Source organism: Physeter macrocephalus, chromosome 9 (genome assembly GCF_002837175.3).
Source record: "Physeter macrocephalus isolate SW-GA chromosome 9, ASM283717v5, whole genome shotgun sequence".
Classification (NCBI taxonomy): domain Eukaryota; kingdom Metazoa; phylum Chordata; class Mammalia; order Artiodactyla; family Physeteridae; genus Physeter; species Physeter macrocephalus.
The window spans coordinates 73,530,288-73,550,688 of record NC_041222.1 but is presented as its reverse complement, the minus strand read 5'-3'; the positions used below and the strand labels follow the sequence as shown (position 1 = coordinate 73,550,688).

The following is a 20,401-nucleotide window of genomic DNA, read 5'->3' as shown; positions in this document are numbered from 1 at the left end:
AGAAGGATTCAATTTAATTTTCCACCTAATCAATAATGTTATATAGTTTAGCATATCAATATTAAAATCAAGATGAGAATATTTGATAAACTGCAACCAAGGAGAGACTGTATCACAGACAGTATAATATGTGAGAGATGATGAAGGAAAATTTGGAAGTGAGGTGGCCACCTCTAAATTCTTTGTTCAGTCAGGCTACTCAGTGAGCTTGAGTAATACCTCTTTTAGAAAAACAAACGTAAATAATGACTTGGAGGGGCCAGAAAAAGGATGCAAAATTTTGAGGTGTATAGGCCCCATGTCATCCCCTCCCCCAGGTGGACTATTGTTGACATTATCACTAGAAAAAATTACCTTTCTATGCCTGTTTAACCCAGGTTTATCACTGCATTGCAATTGGGTGAAGTCTTCTCAAGGTACAGGGCATACTGGCATGAAAAAATAGACCAAAAGCATGTAAATCACATTTGTGATGCCAGGTTGTAGTATTTTCTCCATTAGGGCTATCCTCTTTTATCTTGGCCCTATCATAGCCAGGCAAGACAGCAGTTTTATTAAAATAAAGCAGTGGAATATGGATGGATACTTTAAACTCTAGTCAAGAAGGCACATTTACAATTGAGTTCTTCTCTTGCTGAAAGAGAAGGTAGGTAAGATGTGACAGAGCTGAACTGGAACCTGAAACTGATCAAGTGAATGTCTTACATGGTAGCATGAAGAATAGGCTTTGAACAAATCATAAGTTGGAGCTAGAGGAAAGGGCTCTCAAAGTCCATTAGCCTCTCTGAAATGGAGTAATCTATTATTTATATCTTAATCTGTTAACTTTTTTTTTTTTTTTTTTAACAAACAAGCTACCACCAAGGAATGAGCTTTGGGTCTTAGAGTCTCCTAATGAATCCTTATCTGTTAAACTTTTTTTTTTTTTTTTTTAACAAACAAGCTACCACCAAGGAATGAGCTTTGGGTCTTAGAGTCTCCTAATGAGTAGGGTTCTGATGCTTCCAACTGAGGGAGGGGCTGGTAGGTGAGCAATATGTAAGCAGTTGTCAAATGACTCATCAAATCAATGACATCCTCAAATTCCTGAGAGCTCCTCTCTTGGCAGTTGCTCTCTACCCAGACCTCAGGGAAGGAAACAGGCTGGGCATGGAGCAGTGGGAAAGGAGTTCTAGGATTCTGGGCCACTCACTACTCAATTCCTTTTGCCTGTTCCATTTTGCAAATTTATTTTGAGACCATCTATTTCAACTTTGTCATTTTTTAGAAGGCTACTGGGACTTGGAGGTTTAAAGGGTTCATTTAGCAATTTAAACCAGATCTTGGCCTGTATTGGAAGTCTTCTTGACTCTTCCCAGATGCGCTCAGGGTACTGACATCTGATTTAAGAATAAGGAATGGTGTCAGTGCCAAATCCCTTGCGCTCTAGAGCCTGCAAGCCACAACTGATGAAGCCCATGTGCCTAGAGCCCGTGCTCCGCAACAAGAGAAGCCACCGCAATGAGAAGCCCGTGCACTGCAGCGAAGCGAAGCTCCCGCTTGCGGCAACTAGAGAAAGCCCGCTCACAGCAATGAAGACCCAATGCAGCCAAAAATAAATAAATAAATTAAAAAAAAAAAAGGCTTAGGCTTGTATTTGAAGCTCAGCTCTGTCACATGTTAGCTGTGTGACACTGGAGTAGTCATTTAACCTCTGGCCTCAATTTTATCATCTGTGAAATTGAGCTAAAATGTGTAGTCCCCGATTGACTGTGAGGATTAAACAAGTATGAATGTGAAAGGCCCAGGTACAGCACTCAACAATCCTAGTCTTCTCTGCTAAACTAACCCCATCTGACCTGTGAGGCCTCAGTGAGTATTCTCTCCAGCAAGTTCTTTTTCTCTTCCAGTCTTGGTTTCTCATATTTAAAACCAGGGCTTTGGACTAGATAATACTTAAAGTCCCTCCCAGTAGTAAGAGGGACTTATAACTTGCTTCAGGCTCCAGCTGGTTAGCTTCTATTGCTGTGTCCCTAAGTTCTCCTTTTTTTCTAAGATCAAAATTGGCAGATGAGCTTTCTAAAATACAGAGATTCTTTACATCCATGCCCTTAACTGTTAAGTAAGTTTTAAAAGAAGTCTTCATCTGCCCCAGTTTATGCTGATTCTGGACCCATGGTGGGGAGCAAAGGGCATAGCTGAATCTAGGGGTTTAAGTGACATTATTAGAACTTCCATCTCATAGTTCTGCTTTCCTGTGTTGACTCTCTCCAGGGGGCAACAAAAATAGCCATGGGCCTCAGAGAGAGAGAGGACAGTCGTTTTCCTTGACATTCCTGCCCAGGTATAGAAAGGACCCTGAGTCTTCTGCTTAGGTCACATACTCATCTCTGGACTAATCACTGTATCTCTTAGGAGGAGTCGTACTCCAGCCATTTTGAGGAACAGGACCATCTTGAGGTGAGATGGGTGGAGGGCCACAGGACTAATGGCCCCGCTAGAATTACACAGAACAGGGAAGAGCAATTTGCAAAACAACAGATATTTACCACCACATGAACTGCACACATCATTCCAAAATGCTGGTAGCTCCCTTAGCCCTATTCCATTGACATGGGATCTAAGACTAAAACGGAGGCAGACAATCCTGGGCTTCTGGTAGCTACAGGTTGAAAGTTGACACAACCCACTGCCCCGACCCCCAGCCTGTACTGTTTGCCTTGATTGGAGGAAAAACTATCATATTCAAATTGAATAGTTTCTCGCTAAGGACCTTTTGCAGAAACTTCTCCAGAAGCTGTAGGATGCACTCTTACAACACTGGCTAGAGTTGCCAGGGTCCTGAGGCACCTCCATGTCCTGGCTCACTAGTAGACCACCAGCTCTGCTGCTCTTTCATTGGCTGCTCTTTCATTGGCTGCTCTTTCAGGTGTAGGAGGCCAGGGCCAGGGCAGAGGAAGGGGCTTTGGGAGTTGCCTGAAAAGCCAGTTGAGCAGATGTATTCTTTTTTGTGTGTGTGTTGATTCCTTCCTTCTTTTCCTTCCTCCCTTCCTTCCTCCCTCCCTTCCTTCCTTCCTTCCTTCCTTCCTTCCTGCCTGCCTATCTTTATTGGAGTATAATTGTTTTACAATTTTGTGTTAGTTTCTGCTGTATAACACAGTGAATCAGCTATAAAATGTTCATGACAGAGCAAGGGGAGGAAATAGGTAAAATACTAAAATGTGATCCCTCCAGCTTGTCAGGCATTAGGGAAGAGACCCAAGATTTTGGAGAAAGGCCCCAATAGGCACCCTATCTGAATACCCCACCTGAGAAGCTGTTAGTGTATGTCTCATGTGAATGAGTAAAAGGCACCCTCTGCAGGTGGAAGCTTTTAGCCCACACTCACCCCTGAGTCTGGGGCTCATGTAGGTCACAAATGTGCAACCTTACAGGATGGGGACCCTGTTTCTCAGCAGACCATGAGGTTCTCTAGAACAGATGCTATTTCTTTGGTTCTCTGACATGTACCCAATAAAATTCAGTGTACCTGGAACATAATAGGATCCCAATAAAAAAATTTTTTTTCTCCACTCACAGTGAAACATTTATTGGGTTTCTATTATGTGCCTGGTATCATGCTGGAGGTTGACAGTATGTATTTACATTTTAGACAATTCCAAAAAATGCCTGAGAGAGATAAGAGTGGAGCTCAAGTATAACATTTCCTCACAGTATCAGGCATAGGGATCTGTACCTGTTAGAAAAACTATGAATCATGCGACAAGTGGAACAGCAAAGAACAGCATGTCCTACAGTAGGTCTGAGGGTATAATAGCATACTAAATTCCATTGTTATTTATAATAACAAATGTTTTTTGTTAGTTTTACTTTTTAGTTTCTTATTTTTTTTAAAAACTATCTTTATTGGAGTATAATGCTTTACAATGGTGTGTTAGTTTCCGCTTTATAACAAAGTGAATCAGTTATACATATACATATGTTCCCATATCTCTTCCCTCTTGCATCTCCCTCCCTCCCACCCTCCCTATCTCACCCCTCTAGGTGGTCACAAAGCACCAAGCTGATCTCCCTGTGCTAAGCGACTGCTTCCCACTAGCTATGTATCTTACATTTGGTAGTGTATATATGTCCATATATACACTATCGCTCTCTCACTTCGTCCCAGCTTACCCTTCCCCCTCCCTGTGTCCTCAAGTCCATTCTCTAGTAGGTCTGCGTCTTTATTCCCATCTTGCCCCTAGGTTCTTCATGACCATTTTTTTTTAGACTCCATATATATGTGTTAGCATACGGTATTTGTTTTTCTCTTTCTGACTTACTTCACTCTGTATGACACTCTCTAGGTGCATCCACCTCACTACAAATAACCCAATTTTGTTTCTTCTTATGGCTGAGTAATATTCCATTGTATATATGTGCCACATCTTCTTGATCCATTCATCTGTCAATGGACACTTACGTTGCAGCATTTTATATTAATTGTGCAAGAGGGTTCCTTTTCTCCACACCCTCTCCAGCATTTATTGTTTGTAGATTTTTTGATGACGGCCATTCTGACTGGTGTGAGGTGATACCTCATTGTAGTTTTGATTTGCATTTCTATGAGCATAGTATCTGTTATGGATCGGAATTAGTGGAACATAAAAATGTTCTTATTTTCCCACATAACGTTCCAGATTATCAATCTTTGCTAACAAGGTGATCAAGGCTATTGAGGTTTTCTATACCTTTTCTATGAATGATCTATTTTTAGGGGAATTATTATCTTTGGCCACCAGATGGCAGCATTTGCACAATAAAGTCTTAATTTGTCCTTTTTTTGTGGGGGGGAAGAAGTTTTATGTAACTCTTTTATATTTTAGAATCAGTGTTTTAAAATAAAATATAGAGGGGTTTTTAAAATAAGGTTTATGTGTGTTTAACTGATCTCCTAATTAAGGTAGAAGTTTGACAGAAAACCAGGGTGTAGGTAAGAATATAAAACATACATGATTGATAGAGGAGGTCATTTGGCTTGGAGATTAAATAGACTAAAATTGGCTAGAGCCATGGGTGAGGTCTGATTCTGGCACTTAACAGTGGAGGGTCTTGGACATGTCAAGTGCATGGTAGGCATTGAAAAATATGCTATCTCGTTTCCTCCCATTTCTTAAGTTGACCCCAAGGTTAGTAACTCTTGTTCCCATCACAAGTATACCTGGAAGCAGCACTGGGAAGAGACATTTCTGCTGGGCATATCTTTGAAAAGTGGCATCATTTTTACATTGACTTAATTGTTAATTCTCTGATGGTTTGATATTAGAGGAAGCACTGTCAAAGCGAGATGGTGATCCACAGAGAAGGTGAAGGGCTGTGTGTGCATTTTTCATGGGCCAGGTTCCCCCAAAGTCTCTTTCTGATAAAAGAACCTAGCTTCACCTCTGTCCTCCAGCTCTTTCAATGCTTCTCTCTTCTAAACAGGCAGAATAAGTGCCCCAACCTCAGATAGTACCAGAATATTAGAGTTGGAAAGAACTTTACAAACCAGGGCTCCTGACATTTTGAAGGAGTCACAGGTTCTGAGAGGTGAAAGCTATGGAGTCTCTCACCATACATACATTTTCATACAAATCAATTATCTATCGATTTCTTAGGGCAGTTCTTAGGGTTCTCAGCTGGTATGTGTGTGTGTGTGTGTGTGTGTGTGTGTGTATGTGTATGTACATCCCTTTGACCCTGATTATTTTGAACCATCTGGTAGGGCATTTTTCCAAATCACATACAGAAATTCACTCTGCTATCAATGCGAGAACATCTAATCCTATGTTTTGCGGGCAGACAAATGTTTAAACTCTTGCCTTAAGAGTCTGTTAAAATTCTTTAGTCTAGTAGCCTCTGATATCCCATTGAGTCATTTGGGACACAGAAGTGATTGTTTTAACACCAATGACAAAGTTAAGTCTTTATTAAACACCAAGAATGCTTATATTCCCAAACTCATGGTGGGAGAATATATACTAAAATGTTAATTAGTGTTTTTTTCTGGATGGTGAGTATGTGGGTAACATAAATTTCATTATGTTGTGAATATTTCTAATTAGCTACAGTGAATATGTTTTTGGGAATGTGAGAAAAACCAAGCTTTATTTTAAAAAAGTAATAGGTCACAAGGGAATGCAATCAACATTCAGTTAATTTATATTAATAACTGGTAAAGCCAAAAATGGCTAATAATTTTAACAAGTCATATCACTTCTCCAGTCCTCTATAGATGGAAAGACATCCTGCAAGGCCAAATTCCAAGCCTTTAACAGGTTCAATTGGGCCTGAGAATGACACAGATGAAGGTAATTCATGTTCTGGATGATTTCCCTATCACTAGATTTAGAAGACTAGATTTTCTCTGTTTGCCTACAACCTCAATCTCTGTTTCTTTCACAGAGACATCAACTATATTTTGTTCAAAATTGTTGTACACAGCAACTTCCTATTTGTATTTACAAATGTCTTTTAGCAGCCATTGAAGTCCCATGATTTCCCTTGTGTTATGTTGATGTGGCATGTTATATTAGGTTTCCAAATATTGAACCATCCTTGAGTTCTGGGAATGAACCCTCTTGGTTCCTGAGGGCTACTTTTTCAGTGTTGACTTGGACTCCAGGAAACATTTTTGATGGGGTGGGAATGGGAGATAACGTTTATAGGTTAGTTCATGTGTGAGTGCTTTGTGGCCTGGAAGCCAGACTTCAGACATAAAGATCAGGAGAAGTGGAGGAGCAAATAGGACCTAAAAATCAAGAGGAGAATGGTCAGGACTTTGGCTTCAGATATCCTTTGTGGTAGAGAATTCAAGTAATGAAAGAAGTGGAGAGGCAACAAAAAGAAGTCAGAGAAGCTAAACCAAACTACATAGTGAAAAGGGAGGACGAGAAAGAAGATACAGGAGGTGAACATTTGGAGAAGACCTTGAGTCATTTGGAAAGTGGGAGCTTTTTTGAGTGGTCGGGAGAACTAGGGAAGGGAGGAGGAGATTTTGGAGAAGGGTTACTCTCCCTGAGGCGACCTGGATCCCCTTTAATAATTTTTGAGAGTTGAAAGCAAAGATTATATACGTCATCTTTTTTGGGGGGGAGATTTTGATTTCTATTGTTTTCTTTCCATTTCTCATATCTTGCATTTTGTGTTTCTTCCTTTTTTCTTGATTGCATTTGCTGAATGTTTGCTTATATTATAAAGTGATATTTTTCAGAAAAGTAGTTTTCGCATTTGTTAGTTACTTTCATGATTGAACTTTTTAAATAATGAAAATATTTACTGCTATGAACTGATTGCTGGATTGGATCTGAGACTTACGGAGACTGCCTTGGCTGTTGATAACAAGGAAATATTTAATCTAATTTTAAGACCTGAACCATCAGATTTCCTTGTGTCCATTGAGAAGGCATATGTTCAAGATGCTAAAGTGCAAGTGGTATGTTTATCCCTAGAATAAGACTTTGTTCCTTGTACATGTCACATGTAGTTTTTCTTTGTATTTTCTTATAAATGAGTAGTTGTCTTCGGGTGCTCTCATCTCCTTTCTCCTTACCTGTATCACAGCAACGAAACAATATGACCTAGGCAAGGATCTGCCGTTAGTCTTTTATACTTTACTGTGATTTTAAACCCCAGTATTCTCTCCTTCAGATAGGAATTTTCATTTCAATTCTATTTGTACAACAAAAAATTTTGTCCCCAGTTAAAGGATTTTTAATTTTAATGAAGTGCAACTTATTATTCATTCCCTCCCTCCCACTCCCTCTGCCCCAACTCATGTTGTAAAGTCATTACCAAACCCATTGTCACCTAGATTTTCTCCCAAGTTATCTTCCTGGAGTTTTAGTTTTGTATCTTCTATTTAGGTCTATGATCCAGTTTAATTTAATTTTTGTGACAGGTGTAAGGTTTGTGTCTAGATTCATTTTTTTTTTTTTTTTGGTGAATGTCCCGTTAGAAGATTTTTTTAAAAAAATTAATTAATTTATTTATTATATACTTTTTGGCTGCATTGGGTCTTTGTTGCTGCATGCGGCTTTCTCTAGTTGTGGTGAGCAGGGGCTACTCTTCGTTGTGGTGCGTGAGCTTCTCATTGTGATGGCTTCTCTTGTTGTGGAGCTCGGGCTCTAGGCGTGTGGGCTTCAGTAGTTGTGGCATGCAGGCTCAGTAGTTGTGGCACATGGGCTCAGTAGTTCTGGTGCACGGGCTTAGTTGCTCCGCAGCATGTGGGATCTTCCTGGACCAGGGCTCGAACCCATGTCCCCTGCATTGGCAGGTGGATTCTTAACCACTGCGCCGCCAGGGAAGCCCCTGTTACAAGGTTTAAAGCATTATCTGATGGGGAAATTTTTTAATATGAAGTAAGCATCTCTTTCCTCCCCTCCCAATGTCCCACTTCTCTGATAATGAGAATCTATGATTAGAGAGAAGAAATTTCAAGGGAAAAGAATACAACTGCTAGCAGCAAGCCATGTAAATTAGGGAGACTAGAGTGAGAGACCTCCACTCCCCCTCCAGCTGTTTGTTTTTCTTCCTCTGACAGTTGGTGGGGGTGGGGTTTGGAAGTCGCTGCCTTCCTGGGCTCAATGTGCACAAACATTTCTAACTCCAGCATAACCTTCAGCAGAGGCCCCTCACCTCTTGCCTATGCCTGTCTGCCAGTTCACAGGTGCCACAGAACGGAAGCAGTGTTCAGAAAACCACGCATTTGCCTCCGTATCACTGTCCCAAGCTCACTTCAAGATTTTGGGGAAAATGAGTGAGGGCGGCTCCCACCCACGTTAAGTGTAAAAAGTCAGTCCTTTGTAGAAGGCATGATTGAATTGTCACAATTTGGAAAGAACTTGTCACAGTGTGTGATCTGCCCAGAGGCACTCTCCAAAACACCGCAAAATCCTCCAGGAATCCTTTCATCTTTTTGAAACTCCAGTTTGCCAGGCTGACCTGCTGAGCATACTGTTCTGTAAAGGCAGAGCTTGTTTTCCAGTTACTGGTGGTGGGGGGAATACCAGAGTGGAGTCTACTTTTTGAGAAAGAGATGACAGCTCATTGGTGAAAGGGAGACAGGCATAGGGAGCGTTAGGCTGCCCAGGCATGTGGGAGAGCAGTGAGGACAGGCATGTCTTTGGGGACAAAAGGAATTCTCAAGCTGGATTTGCCCTGAGAAATAGAAACTGGTCTCTTCAAGATAAGATTTTTCCCCCTCCTCTGGGGCCTGGAAATAAGGTCTGCTGGGTATAGAGGAAGGCACTAAATAAACAGCACTGAGGCACCCTCTGTGACAGTCACCAACCTTGGCAGCAGTGCCATAAGGTAGGTGGGTTCAGTTTCACTTTGCTTGAGGAATTTAGTTTCAATTTGCTTGAGTTGTTCTGGGAATTCCCTGGCAGTCCAGTGGTTAGGACTCTGTGCTTTCACTGCCGTGGCCTGGGTTTAATCTCTGGTCGGGAGGAACTAAGATCTCGCAAGCCTTGCGGCGCAGCCAAAAAACAAAACAAGACAAAACAAAAAAACAAAACAAAACAAAACTCAGAGTGGTTCTGTCCCAGACCAAGGTAGTGGGTGGAGAATAGGGAATTAGAAGCTAGAACTCTTCCCTTATGTCCAGGTGCCTCCTTGCGTATTCACACAGAACATCTCCCTTAAACCGGTTACTGAGCCTTAACTTTCAGTCAAAGTATGTTAGAAGGCAAGTTGAGAATGACCAAGCCTGGCTGAGCTGAAGGCAATGAGTCTGAAGGCTGGGGCATCTCATTTGAACAACCTGACTTCTTCCCTCAGTCCCCTTCATAAAAGCATGTGCTTCCCATCTCCATCCTTGCCTTCTAACCATGTGAACAGAGAAAGGTGAAAGTATAGCTGAAAAATGACTTACTCCAGTAAAACCTCTGCTGCTACTGAGCAAGGGGAGGTGGAAAGGGCAGAGTAGAGAGACCCAGCATGTTTGGCTGTTTGGATCCTCCCTGCTCTGGCTGGCGTTTTGGAGTCTCAGTTTCCTTTGTGGTAAAATCAGGTGTTAAAACAGTGAGAAGTAAGTGAAATAAAGTATCTAAAGTGTCCAGTACAGGGCCTGGCCCCCTGGATTTAAATTTCCTTTTCTTCCCCCCAGTGATGAGGTGGAATGGACAGGCCTGCCTGGAAGTAGGTACCAGGCAGGTGTGGACCAAGCCCCCCAGGAGGGGGCGGAGGAGAGTGGGCGGGGTAGGGGCCCGGGGCTGCACCTCAGACCATGTGAAGCTCTTGCCCACTTCCTCCCTCCCCTCTCCTCCCATGGAGATGGTCTGAGATAGCAGAGCCACGTCTCTGCACTGAGTGGGGGAAGGAGCCGAGCCAGTATCCTCACCATGAGGACGCCCCTGGGGCTCTGAGGCATCCTTGGCTTGTTGGTGTAGGCCAGAGGCTGCCCATAGGGGCTCAAGCCAGAGGAGGTGGGGAACAGAGGAGACCATAACCAGGAGGGAGTCCTGGGTCCCAGATGGCTCGGGTTAGTGGAGGGTAAGCCCCAAGCCCTCCCCCCAGGCTCCTGCTGGAGACTTTGAGGCCCACTCTCCCCCTCGCCAGTGTTTGGTGTTGGGGACTACCTGGGGCAGGAGTTGCTGGGGTGGTGGTAGTGGTGGTGGTGTGGGGACCTCCCTGGGGTTTGGAGTCATGGAGGGCTCAGAGGGGCCTTCTCAGAGAGCAGGAGCTTCTTGCTCATCACAGGGACCCGGGCTTTGCAAGATCTGCACAACGAAGACTACACCTGCTGGCTGCTGCTCCACCTGGATGGACCAGGGCATCATGCTGGACTGCGGGGGGGTGAGTGCAGCTTGCTGGGCAACCTACCAGGGCTGGACTTGGATGACCAGATGCTGGACAGTGAGGAAGGGGCCCCATAATATCCTCGGTGCTCCACGGCCGCCAGTCTAAAAGTGATTTTAACATCACCTCTTGGCAAAATACCTGTGCCTTTTCTATCCTCAATGACCAGTACTGATTTTTCTTAGTCTCTCGTGTTAACCAAAACAACCCACATCCTAGTCTCTGGGTTCAAATGCCAGATCTACCACTTAGCAGCTGTGTGACACTGGCAAGTTGTTTAACTTCTCTGACCCTCAGATTTCTCACCTGTAAAACAAGAGACACAATAGGTCTACCTTGTAGGATTGCTGTAAAATAATGACAGTTAAACACTTGGTATATGGTCACTAAATAACTGTGATGATTATGGCAAATAGTTGTCTTCTAAGGAAACTTTCTTATAGATTTGGTCTAATCTATTCATTGGAATTCTTGGTTTCTTTTCTGATGTAAGGAACTATACAACATGCAGGTTCTCTCTGCTCTCCTGCCCTTTCCACCTCCCTTGCTCAGTGGCAGCCGGCTTAGGTGAGCAGGTTAAGAAAAGATTCATTTTGGTAGATGCCAAATATATCTTAGGACCAAGTAAAACATTCTTGACAAAAGAAGTCACTTTTAATTCAAAAGAATTTTGAAAAAGGAAATAATTTAGCCCCTCCTCCAAAGATAGGAGCTAGCAGGGTAGTTTCTATATTAATTAATAAACTATTATGTTTTTAAAGTGGAAAAATAATCTGACACGTGACAATTTTAGGTGAATTCACTTCACAATTGTTTGGAGCAACAGTCAACTTCAATATTAAACTTTCAGTCACTTGGCCAGGTACGGATTAACACTCCAACTCATTTGTGGTGACGAAGGAAAGTAAACATTTTGTATAATTGTAAACACCTATCATTATCATGGTATCCACCTTCTGGGTCCTTTCCTCCTGTTTTCCGTGTATTCTATCCCTACAAAACCTGTGAGGTTTTAAACCAATGTGACTAATAGCAAGGACAGTCAACAGGGCATCTTCTCTCCTTCTGTGGCTCATTTTTTCCTGGATGGGGCTACTCTATACACATAATATAATTGTGTTTTTCACCTTATCTACTCCTTTAAAATCTGAGGAGGAGTTATCAAAATGAAAAGCAAAAGACCTTTGAAGATGAACGATGCAGGCAGTTACTTTGGACCTTGTACCGTAATTAAAATTGTTTCTGAATTGCTTTTTAGTTTCTCATCACTGTATTCATATGGCTTGTGTTTCTTGAGAGAAAAACCTAAGTTTTGTCTTCTTAACAGAATTACCTAATTGCACAGTCATTTTCAACTGTACAAAAGCCCACATTAACAGTGAGCCAAGGGAAATAATTTTGACTTGCAGACTGGGAAGAGGTAAATGATCTGATATGTAGTTCTTGTGCTTGAGGAATTTAATTTGACATCAACAGAAAGAGCATTTTTCTGAAGAAAAAAATCTTGTAACTTAATTCACAGTGTACTTAGCTATAGAAAGTTCTATTGACAGAATTCGTTTAATGTTTTTCTGATTTCATTTGGTGCTTAACAAAGGACTTCAGCTCTTGCCTCTCAATTCATTGTTGTATAGTTGTTTAATCTTAATTTTTATTGACTGGTGAGATATATAAAATAATTATAGTGAGAGATTTTAGTATGTATATATCAAAATTGGACATCTCCAGGGGGCAAAGAATAAGTAAGGACATAAAGGAATTGAATGCTACAGTAAGTAAACGTGTGTGTTTGTGCACGTGCGTGTACACGTGAGCACCCAGGCGTGCACTCATGTATAGAGGAGAAAGACTCACATCCTTTGAATAGAGAAGATGTACTCCCCCCATATGTTCATGGAACATTTAAAATAGTTGATCCCATATTTGACAACAAAGAAAATTTTGATACATCTTTTTGTTGTTTCATTTTTTGCAACAATCGTGTATTACATTTATAATGCAAAAAACCACCAAAATGAAAAAAAAATTTAAAAAATGTGTTTGTTCTATTTCTAATGTCTGGAACAATGTTTGGCACATATTAGGTACTCAATAAATGTTGGCTGCATAAATAGGCAAATGGCTTTTTTTTTTTTTTTTGCGGTACGCGGGCCTCTCACTGTTGTGGCCTCTCCCGTTGAGTAGCACAGGCTCCGGACACGCAGGCTCAGCGGCCATGGCCCACGGGCCCAGCCGCTCTGCGGCATGTGGGATCTTCCCGGACCGGGGCACGAACCCGTGTCCCCTGCATCGGCAGGTGAACTCTCAATCACTGCTCCACCAGGGAAGCCCAAGCCTTCATTTCTTATTCACTTGAAATGCCACATTTATGGTGAGCTAAATTTTAATACATACGTGAGTCTATTATGGACTCCCTATTCCACTACTATTGAGCTGTTTGTTACTAAACTCATACCACAATTTTCGTTAATATTATTTTGTAGAATTTCTTTATTCTTCCTTCTTTTTCTTCTCTTTTTCCTCCCCACTTCTCCTCCGTTCTCTTCCCTACTACCATTTCATCTAGCTAAGCTTGTATGAGGCTTCTGTGAAGCTGAGGCAAACTGACACAGTATCCAGCTTTATTTCCTTAACCATGGAATCTTTGTCCCTTCCCTACTCATCACTCCCCCATTCTTTGTTGCCCATCATTACCCCTCCTAGGTCTTGCTGAGGTTGGAAGGATTGTGGCTTGTAGTTAAGGCTTGTTCTTTACACTTCCTCTTTCTGATCCTTTGGACCCAGTGTCTGTGTAGAGTCTATTTCTCTTTACTGCTGGATTTAAAAACTTTCTCTAAGTTCTCTGAAGATGTGAAAACATCACTGACCCCAGTATATGTGGATTCACCTCTTCCTTTATTTCCTCTTTTATTTATTTTCTTTGACTGAAGCTCTTCTCTGAATTAGTGAGACATTGAATCTCAGAGTCATGTAGCACATGAATGAGTTACATGATGCTCAGTGGTCCCATATGGCCATATGGCCTTGGAAACATTTTGGTGCTCAAAGTTTGTCTGAACTTGTTTTGGGTGCAGATAATATGGAAGTGGTGGTGTTTGTCTCAGAGTGATGAGAAATAGGCGTGCCTCTCCCTAGGGCTCTCCCTCCTGGGGCTCTATGCACTACTTTGCTGCCACCTACCTTGACTTTCTCTATGGTCATGGCTTGTTTGACCAGTGTTCTTCTTCTTCAGCATTTTATTGACTCTTTAAAAAAAACCCAAAACAAAACAAAACAAACCCCAAAAACAAAAGGGACTCCCCTGGCGGTCCAGTTGTTAAGACTCCATGCTTCCAATGCAGGGGGTGGGGCGCACGTTCAATCCCTGGTTGGGGAACTAAGATCCCACGTGCTGGGTGGCACAGCCAAAAATACCCAACATTTTATTGGCTCTTATACAGTTACTCTTCCAGATGAACTTTCTCTCCAACTAGTCAGATTTTATTAAAAAATCTGATTAGGCTTTTGACTTTGATGGTTTTTAAATTATCATTTAATGGGAGGCATATTAACCATGTTAACCATATTGGATCATCAGAACAGATTCTGATGACAGGAGCTGGGGCTCTAGTGGATATTATGAGTGTGTGTGTATGTTTATAGAATGATGGTGGTGGTGGGAGATAAAACATGGAAGGCTTTCTTTTATAGTATGATTTCAATAGGAATTTTAGAGGAAAAAGTAAATGTACTCTTGTTAGTCAGCTCTGATGAATTTTATGAGATAAAACAATCTATATGTAAAAAGGAGTCAAGGCCGAATAAGCCAATACAGTTTGATTTACATCAAAGTGCTAATATATTATAAAGTCAATGAATGCACATTGAAGAGTTGCCATAGTAATAGTGATTTTCATGAAATGATTTTGGATACTAGATTCTTGAGTGATGGCATTCCTTGTTATTTGCTTCAAGGCATCTTTCGCTCTCTGTCCTTCTCTCTCTTGTCTCCTTGGAGGATAAACACAGGAAAGGGACAAGTACCTGGTACAATTCTTTGATTTCAATTATTTGATTTAAAATTTGAAAGCAATTTAATACTCATCTAAGCAAAATATATATTTATTGATAGGATTAAAGGATGGTTCACAGAGTTGAAGGAAATGTGGAAGAGGGGACCTTCAGAGGGGTCAGGAATATGGAGCAACTCTAAGAACCTGGGAAGCAGTAGTCATAACATAGCCTCCTCAGGGCAACCAGAATGATGAGTGAGCTCGTACTGTTTTCAGTCTTGTATCCTTATATTCAAGGCTCAAATTCTAGGAAGTTTCTGATATGCTTTGTTTAAAAAAATCTGTACATCTTGCCACTTAGAGGTTGGTTCAAGATGACACAGTAGAAGGACATGCGCTCACTCCCCCTTGTGAGAGCACTGGAATCACAGCTAACTGCTGAACAGTCATCAACAGGAAGACACTGGAACTCACCAAAAAAGATACCCCGCGTCCAAAGACAAAGGAGAAGCCACAATGAGATGGTAAGAGGGGCGCAATCACAATAAAATCAAATCCCATAACCACTGGGTGGGTGAGTCACAAAGCTGGAGAACAATTATACCACAGAAATCTACCCTCTGGAATGAAGGTTCTGAGCCCCACATCAGGCTTCCCAACCTGGGGGTCTGGCAATGGGAGGAGGAATTCCCAGGGAATCAGACTTTGAAGGCTAGTGGGATTTGATTGCAGGACTTCGACAGGACTGGGGGAAATAGAGACTCCACTCTTGGAGGGTGCACACAAAGTAGTGTGTTCAGTCTCCCATAGGAGACTGAACCAGACCTACCTGCTAGTGTTGGAGGGTCTCTTGCAGAGGCGTGGCGTGGCTGTGGCTCACTGTGGGGACAAGGACACTGGTAGCAGAAGTTCTGGGAAGTACTCCTTGTCGTGGGCCCTCCTGGAGTCCGCCATTAGCCCCACCAAAGAGCCTGTAGCCTCCAGTGCAGGGTCGCCTCAGGCCAAACAACCAACAGGGAGTAAACTCAGCCCCACCCATCAGCAGACAAGCAGATTAAAGTTTTACTGATCGCTGCCAAACAGAGCAACACCCAGCTCTACCCACCACCAGTCCCTCCCATCAGGAAGCTTGCACAAACCTCTTAGATAGCCTCATCCACTAGAGGGCAGAAAGCAGAAGCAAGAATAACTACAATCCTGCAGCCTGTGGAACAAAAACCACATTCACAGAAAGTTAGACAAAATGAAAAGGCAAAAGACTATGTACCAGGTCAAGGAACAAGATAAACCCCAGAGAAACAATTAAATGAAGTGGAGATAGGCAACCTTCCAGAAAAAGAATTCCGAATAATGAGAGTGAAGATGATCCATGACCTTGGAAAAAGAATGGAGGCAAAGATCAAGAAGATGAAAGAGATGTTTAACAAAGACCTAGAAGAATTAAAGAACAGAGATGAACAATACAATAATTGAAATGAAAAATACATTGGAAGGAATCAATAGCAGAATAACTGAGGCAGAAGAACGGATAAGTGACCTGGAAGACAGAATGGTGGAATTCACTGCTGCGGAACAGAATAAAGAAAAAAGAATGAAAAGAAATGAAGACAGCCTAAGAGACCTCTGGGACAACATTAAATGCACCGTCATTCACAATATAGGGGTCCCAGAAGGAGAAGAGAGAGAGAAAGGACCCTAGAAAATATTTAAAGAGATTATAGTTGAAAATTTCCCTGACATGGGAAAGGAAATAGCCACCCAAGTCTAGGAAGTGCAGAGAGTCCCAGGCAGGATAAACCCAAGGAGAAACATGCCGAGACACATAGTAATCAAATTGACAAAAATTAAAGGCAAAAATTATTAAGAGCAACAAGGGAAAAATGACAAATAACATACAAGGGAACTCCCATAATGTTAACAGTTGATTTCTCAGCAGAAACTCTACAAGCCAGAAGGGAGTGGCATGATATATTTAAAGTGATGAAAGGGAAGAACCTTCAACCAAGATACTCTATCTGGCAAGGATCTCATTCAGATTCAATGGAGAAATCAAAAGCTTTACAAACAAGCAAAAGCTAAGAGAATTCAACACCACCAAACCAGCTCTACAACAAATGCTAAAGGAACTTCTCTAAGTGGGAAACACAAGAGAAGAAAAGGACCTACAAAAACAAACCCAAAACAGTTAAGAAAATGGTAATAAGAGCATCCATATCGATAACTACCTTAAATGTGAATGGATTAAATGCTCCAACTGAAAGACACAGGCTCACTGAATGGATACAAAAACAAGACCCATACCAGAGATCCACTTCAGACCTAGGGACACATACAGACTGAAAGTGAGGGGATGGAAAAAGATATTCCACGCAAATGGAAATCAAAAGTAAGCTGGAGTAGCAATACTCATATCAGATAAAATAGACTTTAAAATAAAGAGTGTTAAAAGAGACAAGGAAGGACACTACATAATGATCATGAAGAAGATATAACAATTGTAAATATATATGCACCCAACATAGGAGCACTTCAATACATAAGGCAAATGCTAACAGCTATAAAAGAGGAAATTGACAGTAACACAATAATGGTGGGGGACTTTAACACCTCCCTTACACCAATGGACAGATCATCCAGACAGAAAATTAATAAGGAAACACAAGCTTTAAATGACACTATAGACCAGATAGATTTAATTGATATTTATAGGACATTCCATCTGAAAACAGCAGATTACACTTTCTTCTCAAGTGCGCATGGAACATTCTCCAGGATAGTTCACATCCTGGGTCACATATCAAGCCTCCATAAATTTAATAAAATTGAAATCATATCAAAAATCTTTTCCGACAGCAATGCTATAGGATTAGAAATCAATTACAGGGAAAAAAATGTAAAAAACACAAACACATGGAGGCTAAACAATACATTACTAAACAACCAAGAGATTACTGAAGAAATCAAAGAGGAAATTTAAAAATACCTAGAGACAAATGACAACAAAAACACTATGATCCAAAATGTATGGGATACAGCAAAAACAGTTCAAGAGGGAAATTTATAGCAATACAATCCTACCTCAAGAAACAAGAAAAATCTCAAATAAAGAATCTAACTTTACATTTAAAGGAACTACAGAAAGAAGAACAAAGAAAACCGGAAGTTAGTAGAAGGAAAGAAACCATAAAGATCAGAGCAGAAATAAATGAAATAGAAACAAAGAAAACAATAGCAAAGATCAATACAGTGAAAAGCTGGTTCTTTGAGAAGATAAACCAAATTGATAAACCTTTAGCCAGACTCATCAAGAAGAAGAGGGAGAGGACTCAATTCAATAAAATTAGAAATGAAAAAGAAGTTACAATGGGCACTGCAGAAATACAAAGCATCATAAGAGACTACTACAAGCAACTCTATGCCAATAAAATGGACAACCTGGAAGAAATGGACAAATTCTTAGAATGGTATAACCTTCCAAGACTGAACCAGGAAGAAATAGAAAATATGAACAGACCAATCACAAGTAATGAAATTGAAATGCTGATTCAAAATCTTCCAACAAACAAAAGTCCAGGACCAGATGGCTTCACAGGGGAATTCTGTCAAACATTTAGAGAAGAGCTAATAACCATCCTTCTCAAACTCTTCCAAAAAATTGCAGAGGAAATAGCAAAGATCAATACGGTGAAAAGCTGGTTCGTTGAGAAGATAAACCAAATTGATAAACCTTTAGCCAGACTCATCAAGAAGAAGAGGGAGAGGACTCAATTCAATAAAATTAGAAATGAAAAAGAAGTTACAATGGGCACTGCAGAAATACAAAGCATCATAAGAGACTACTACAAGCAACTCTATGCCAATAAAATGGACAACCTGGAAGAAATGGACAAATTCTTAGAATGGTATAACCTTCCAAGACTGAACCAGGAAGAAATAGAAAATATGAACAGACCAATCACAAGTAATGAAATTGAAATGCTGATTCAAAATCTTCCAACAAACAAAAGTCCAGGACCAGATGGCTTCACAGGGGAATTCTGTCAAACATTTAGAGAAGAGCTAATAACCATCCTTCTCAAACTCTTCCAAAAAATTGCAGAGGAAGGAACACTCCCAATCTCATTCTACGAGGCAACCATTACCCTGATACAAAATCCAGACAAACATACTACAAAAAAAGAAAATTACAGACCAATATCACTGATGAATATAGATGCAAAAATCCTCAACAAAGTACTAGCAAACAGAATCCAGCAACACATTAAAAGGATCGTACACCATGATCAAGTGGGATTTATCCAAGGGATGCAATGATTCTTCAGTATATGCAAATCAATCAATGTGATACACCATATCAACAAACTGAAGAATAAAAACCATATGATCATCTCGATAGATGCAGAAAAATCTTTTGACAAAATTCAACACGCATTTATGATAAAAACTCTCCGGAAAGTGGGCATAGAGGGATCCTACCTCAACATAATAAAGGCCGTATTCGACAAACCCACAGCAAACATCACTCTCAATGGTGAAAAACTGAAAGCATTTCCTCGAAACTCAGAAACAAGACAAGGATGTCCACCCTTGCCACTATTATTCAACATAGATTTAGAAGTCCTAGCCATGGCAATCAGAGAAGAAAAAGAAATAAAAGGAATACAAATTGGAAAAGAAGAAGTAAAACAGTCACTGTTTGCAGATGACATAGTTCTATACATAGATAATCCTAAAGATGCCACCAGAAAACTACCAGAGCTCATCAATGTATTTGGTAAAGTTGCAGGATACAAAATTAATGCACAGAAATATCTTGCATTCCAATACACTAACAACAAAAGATCAGAAAGTGAATTTAAGGCAACACTCCCATTTACCATTGCAACAAAATGAATAAAATACCTAGGAATAAAACTACCTAAGGAGGTAAAAGACCTGTACTCAGAAAACTATAAGACACTGATGAAAGAAATCAAAGATGACAGAAACAGATGTAGAGATATACCATGTTCTTGGATTGGAAGAATCAATATTGTGAGAATGACTATACTACACAAAGCAATCTACAGTTTCAATGATGCAATCCCTATCAAATTACCAATGGCATTTTTTACAGAACTAGAACAAAATACACTAACAACAAAAGATCAGAAAGTGAATTTAAGGCAACACTCCCATTTACCATTGCAACAAAATGAATAAAATACCTAGGAATAAAACTACCTAAGGAGGTAAAAGACCTGTACTCAGAAAACTATAAGACACTGATGAAAGAAATCAAAGATGACAGAAACAGATGTAGAGATATACCATGTTCTTGGATTGGAAGAATCAATATTGTGAGAATGACTATACTACACAAAGCAATCTACAGTTTCAATGATGCAATCCCTATCAAATTACCAATGGCATTTTTTACAGAACTAGAACAAAAAATCTTAAAATTTGTATGGAGACACAAAAGACCCCAAACAGCCAAAGTAATCTTGAGGGAAAAAAACGGAGCTGGAGGAATCAGACTTCCTAACTTCAGACTATACTACAAAGCTACAGTAATCAAGACAATATGGTACTGGCACAAAAACAGAAATATAGATCAATGGAACAGGATA

At 40.7% G+C, this 20,401-nt stretch overlaps 1 protein-coding gene across 2 annotated transcripts in view; it reads left to right on the top strand.

Annotated features, from left to right (window-relative positions):
• APTX (aprataxin) overlaps window positions 1-20,401 on the top strand; it is a 79,330-nt gene that overhangs the window by 44,759 nt on the left and 14,170 nt on the right. The window contains exon 9 of one of the 2 annotated variants that reach the window (XM_055087234.1): window positions 6,223-7,004. The exons of the other annotated variant lie outside the window; for it this stretch is intronic. The gene's annotated coding sequence lies outside the window, so the exon portion shown is untranslated. Of the gene's footprint in view, window positions 1-6,222; window positions 7,005-20,401 lie in introns of those variants that run through there. 2 annotated transcript variants of the gene reach the window in all.